The sequence below is a fragment of the Myotis brandtii genome, unplaced genomic scaffold, assembly GCF_000412655.1.
Source record: "Myotis brandtii unplaced genomic scaffold, ASM41265v1 scaffold157, whole genome shotgun sequence".
Lineage (NCBI taxonomy): Eukaryota > Metazoa > Chordata > Mammalia > Chiroptera > Vespertilionidae > Myotis > Myotis brandtii.
Window position 1 is genome coordinate 3,931,511 of NW_005355708.1, and position 6,426 is coordinate 3,937,936.

Here is a 6,426-nt window from a genome sequence, read left to right on the forward strand (position 1 = left end):
ACATTTATGCAAAACAGTCATGGAAAATTTCAACAAAAGAGTGCGTATGTGCCAGCAAAGCCGTGGAGGCCATTTACCTGATATGCTATTCCATCATAACCCAATACTGTATATTTTATGAATCAATAAAAAAAAATACAATTTTAATTATAAACCTGTGTTTTCTATCAAAATTACTTCTTGCGTGAATTTTGGGACACCCTTTATATGGAACCCCAAATATCTCTGACTAGCCAAAGCATTACTGAGAAACAAGAACAAAGCTGGAGGTATCTTGCTCACTGATTTCAAACTATATTACAAACCTATAATAATCAAAACAGTATGGTACTAGCATAAAAACAGACACATATCAATGGAACAAAATACAGAGCTTAGAAATAAACCCTCATATAATGGTCAATATATTTATGACAAAGGAGCCAAGAATACAAAAGGGAAAGGGACAGTCTTTTCTATAAATGGTGTTGAAATAAAACTGGACACTAACATTGCAAAAGAGTGTTACTGAATCACTGTCTTACAGTATAGCATACACAAAAATTAACTCAAAATGGATTAAAGACTGGAATGTAAGACTGGAAACCACAGAATTCCTGGATAAATGCATAAGTGATAAGCTCCTTGACATGGGTCTTGCCAATGGTTTTTTGTGTTTTGTTTTGTTTTTGATATGACACCAAAAGCAAAGACAGCAAAATAAACACGTGGAACTACATCAAACTAAAAAGCGTTTGCATAGCAAAGGAAACCATCAACAAAATGAAAAGGCAAACTACTGAAAGAGAGAAAATATTTCAAATCATACATCTGATAAGGGTTAATATCCAAAATACATAGAGAACTCATAAAACTCCATAGCAAAATGAAGACAAAACTCCCAAACCCATAAAACATTAAATTAAAAAACAGACAGAGGATCTGAATAAATATTTTGCCAAAGACATGCAGATGGCCAAGTGGTACACGAAAAGGTGCTCCACATCACTAATATCAGGGAAATGTAAATTCAAACCACAATGAGATATCACTTCATACCTGTTAAAGGATAAATAAACGAAAAGACAAGACCTCACAAGTGTTGGTGAGGATGTGGAGAAAAGAAATCTCTTGTGCACTGTTGGTGGAAATTTAAATTGGCATAGCCACTGTGGAAAACAGTGTGGATGTTCCTCAAAAATTAAAAATAGAACTGCCTAATGACTCAGCAATGCCACTTCTGGATATTTATCTGAAAAAAGCCCCACTAACTTGAAAAGATATGTGCATCAACAATGTTCATTGCAGCATTATTTATAATACCCAAGGTATGAACACAACCTGCATATCCATCACACACACCCTTCCCTCTGAATATTATTCAGCCATAAAAAGGAAGTACATGTGAATTATAATGAACAACATAAACTGATGAACAAAAACAGATGTAGAGACAGAGAAGCATTGATCAGATGCTCAAAACTCAGAGGGAAGATAGGGGAGGGTGGGGGTGAGGGGGAGAGATCAACCAAAGGACTTGTATGCATGCATATAGGCATAAGCGATGGATGTTAACAGGGGGTGAGGGTGAGGGCAGGAATGGGGGGGAGAGAGTAATAGGGGGGATAAGGACACATTTGTAGTATCTTAATCAATAAAGGGAAAAAAAGAAAAAAAAGAATTCATGTGTATACAGCTAAAAAAAAAAAGAAGTACATCTTTTTCATCTATCACAACACAGACCTAGAAGGCATTATGCTAAGTGAGATGAGTCAGACAAAGACAAATACCATATGACCTCTCTTGTAATTGGAACCCCCCCCCTCAAACAAAAAACAAAAACCACATTGGTGGTAGCCAGTGGTGGGGTGTGCAGGGTGGGCAAGATGGGTGAGGGGGTCAAAAGATACAAACTTCCAGTTATGAAAGAAATGAGTCATGGGAATATAATGTACAGCATGATGACTACAGTTAAAAATACTGTATCACATATTTGAAAGTTGCTAAGAGAGTGGATCTTGAATATGTTTTTTTTATTTTTTTTATTTTGGAGACAAAAGAAGAGGGAGAAAGAGATAGAAACATCCATGAAGAGAGAGAATCATTGATTGGCTACCTCCTGCACCTCCCCGCCCACTGGGGATTGATCCTGCAACCCGGGCATGTGCTCTGACCAGGAATCAAACTGTGACCTCCTGGTTCATGTGTCCACACTCCACCACTGAGCAACACTGGCTTGGCAAGAGAGTAGATTTTAAAAGTTTTTAATCACAAGAAAATTAATAACCATGAATGCTAAAAAATGTTAACTAGACTGATTGTGCTGATCATTTTTGCAAATATCAATTCATAATGTTCTACACCTGAAAGTAATATCATTTAATATGTCAAGTATACCTCAATAAAAAATAAGCTGAGATACATACAAGTAGAACTCAGAAGGCTCAAAATATCAGAAATAGCAGGAGGCGGTGTTGGTCGTGGAATGCAGAAACACTGTCCTAGCCTTCCTGGCCTGTTGACTGTGCTTTCCCTATGACATGGCAATTCCACTCTGGCATATGTGCTTAGAAGAGAGAAAAAGGAGCAGAAACACATTCTAACATGTATGTGATAATTTTCTACGTTTGTTGAAAAGTATAAATATACATACTCAAATTTCCCTTGGTCATCATTTCATCTCGCTTTTCGCCTGAATTTATGAAAGAAAGTATGTGCAACTTGAGAGGTATCACCTGAGATCCTGATTCAGCTAGAAAACAAAGATGCAACATGAATGGCTTGATGCTCAGAAAACCAGTGGATGGCTTTTGCCTCTATTCTCCTGGTTGGGTGCTGATTTACATATGAAAAACAGTGGGCCAAGGACCCAAGAGTCTCTGGCAGAGCTGGGCAACACATTTCTAGTAGGAGGCCTCAGATACATACAGGCTGGAGCCTTGAATCCACTTTTCTGGGAGATCAGACTTAGACTCAAGCAGGGCTTCATTAATCACAGAACCCATCAACTCCTGACCACTCAGGGCACCTCCCAATCTAAATATGGCCAAAGGAACAACACTGAGAGGAGACCACTATTCTGACATTCTTCAAACCAGCAGGAAGTAATACACGACCAGATGATGTCACATGACCAGAAATGTTGCTGGGGATGATTCCTGATTGTCCTGTTCCTAAAAAGATTCTTAAGTAGTATTCCCAATTAAGGAGAAGATTAAACGGTAATTTATGGAACCCTCAAAACACAGGGAACAACTTCCTCCTTGATAATTTCCTTGTGACTATAAACGAGGAAACAACAGCAAGGGAAGTCCTGCTTATTGGTCCCAACATTGGGGGTCCAGAGTATAAAAGCCCCCAAAGAGAAGACACCATCAGAATCTGAGAAACTCACCTCTGAACAGAAGCCCACCCTCCACACCTGACAAAATGAGCTGCTCCGCTTGCTGCCAGCCCACCTGCTACAGGACCACATGCAGAACCACCTGCTGGAGTATATCACAGGGGGTTAAAGTGAGAGGGTCACCTTTACTGCACCCATTGCTTCTGAATCCACGGATACTAACCTTTATGGATACATATAGTACTACATATATGTCAACCTAACAATGGTTATTGGGTCAAAATATATACCACATTTAAAAGGCAATATATCAATCCTACAGGTAATTCACTCTATGGTGGTATCTTTGCTACATGCCTAGAACACTATTACAATTTTTTAACCAGGCCAGTAATTTCTCTGTCATGTGATGTATGATAGGACAACTAGATCCATGGTTATGTGCCTATTGTTGACCTTGTTCTTTATAAAGTCCCTGAATCAAAAATGTTGCTGTGCAGCATCCTATAACCATATAGTGTACTCTGGTAGATAAGCCTGCAGACAAGGAAGATAATTCCACACACCTAACATGCAATCATAGAAAGGAAGAACTGCTGTCTTTTCAATGTGGAACATTGTAGAACATTGGCTCTGTGTGGGTGATTACTTTTCAAGATGGATATTACAGATAAGGATTCAACACCATTCTCTGCTTATGACAACAGCACATAGAGCAGAGGTGCCCTGGGGAGAGGAAGTCCTTGCTCTTGGTTCACACAAAGCCGCTGTCCCTTCCTCCATGGCTACTTTGCTCATGTTCCCTGTGCAAGTGTTGGTGCACCTGAGAAGAGACACAGGCTGAGCTGTATCAAACTCATAGTTGTCCAGTGTCTCCTAAATGGTGGATACTCTCTGGGGGGTTTGGGCATTGAGGTGGGACAGAATGTGGAAACACTTTCTGTCCACAGACCATCTCCCTCTACATGGTTCTTCTCCAAATGCCTATAGTCCAACCTTGCTCCTTCCAGGATTCAGTCAATCAGTCAAGCCTTTCACCACTTGCAAATAGCCATTTACATTGTTCCATCAGGTTGGTTTTTTGTTTATTTGTGCAAAAAATTCATATAAGTAATACTTAATGTATTCAAAGTTCTTTTTATTGGAAATATTTCCTCTGTCCACTCACTTTGAAACCAGAAATCATTGATCTCTTGCCATAAAAACTCCATTGGACATAAATTCTGCTATTTTACAGAGGTAAATGAAAGCCATAGTTTGCATTCTCAAAGAAAAAATATCCTGAGAAAAGATTCAAGTGACCATAGTTTATTTGGGATGCGTGGATCACATTGGCAGAGAGTTGAGAAAATGATGAGGCAGAAATGTGTGTAAAGCCAGTATCAAGTTTACAACGAAGTGCAAACCTGAGGGGAAAGTCTCCTAAAGGATGGAAAAGACACACTTTGGAATTGTCTTACTTGACAAATGAAGGAGCCAGAGTCTTTATAAAAAGGTCTCCAGAATTACTGAGTGAATGTTTTTGTTAGGTGACATGCACTGACATCATGACTTTCTGCTTTAACATGAAAAGAACCCTAAGACATAAAAGTGAACATCTGGCGGGAGGAAATTGGTCTGAGCACACTAAGCCCCAAAATATGTACAAGTCAATTTGGAGAGCTATATATAACAAATGACTAATTAGTGGGTTGCTCAAACAATAACATGTATTTCTCACAGTTCTGCAGGTTGGGATATCCAAGATCAAGGTGCTGGCAGGGTAGGTGCCCACTTAGGTGGATCTACCTCCTGGTTTGCCAATGCCTGCTTTATTTCTGTATCCTTCAATGACACGCACACACACACACAGAGAGAGAGAGAAAGAGAGAGAGAGAGAGAGAGAGAGAGAGAGAGAGAGAGAGAGAGAGAAGACTTTGGTCTCTTTTTGTATCAGAGCACTAATCCTATCATGGGGGACTTGTCCTCATATCTTCAGCCAAATCTAATTACCTCTCATAGATACCACCTCCAAATGCCATTATATTGGATACTAGAGGCCCGGGGCACCAAAAATTGTGGACTCGGGGGTGGGGGGCTCCCTCAGCTCAGCCTGTGCCCTCTCGCAGTCTGGGTCCCCTCAGGGGATGACCACCTGCTGGCTTAGGCCCGCTCCCCGGGGGATTGGGCCTAACCTGGCAGTCAGACATCCCTCTGACAGCCCAGGAGCCCTCGGGGGATGTCCACTTGCCAGCAGGGAGCAGGCCCAAGCTGCAGTCAGACATCCTTAGCGCTGCTGAGGAGGCGGGAGAGACTCCCACCACCACCGCTGTACTGGCAGCCATCAGCCTGGCTTGTGGCTGAGCAGAGCTCCCCCTGTGGGAGCACACTGACCACCAGGGGGCAGCTGCTGCATTGAGCGTCTGCCCCCTGGTGGTCAGTGTGTGTCATAGTGACCAGTCATTCCCAGTCATTCTGCTGTTAGGGTCAATTTGCATATTACCCTTTTATTATGTAGGACTAGGGCTTCAACATATGAATTTTGAGAGGAAACACTCAGGCTGTAAAAGTGAGGTAACTGGAAACATCATCTGCAATCTCCCCTTGATACTCTCAACCTTCCTCTGCTTCTTCAAATTGTGAACATCCACAATTTCTAGATTAAGAAGAATAATTAGAAAAGGAAAAAGAGGAAGAGAATTCTACACCCCACAAAACTAGAAAAGGAAGAAATAAGGAAGATCAAAGTTAATAGAGAAAGAAAATAACAAAGACAAGAGTTGAAAAAAAATAGACTAAGAAGACAATAAAAAGAATCAATGAAACCAAGAGCAGGTATTTTGTAAAGAAGGAAAATTGACAAACCTTTAGTTAGACTCGCTAAGAAAAATAGTAATAAGACTCAAATAAACAAAATCAGAAATGAAAGAAACAATGCTACAATTGATATCACAGAAAACCTACCAAGAATAATTTGTAAAGAAATTGAAAATCTGAAGTCATCCTATATAATAAAGAGCTAATATGCTAATTAGACCAAACAGCAGAATGACCATTTGGACATCCTTCCGGACAACCTTCCGGACGAAGCTGGGGCTGTGAGGGCTGGCCAAGGAAGCCAGGAC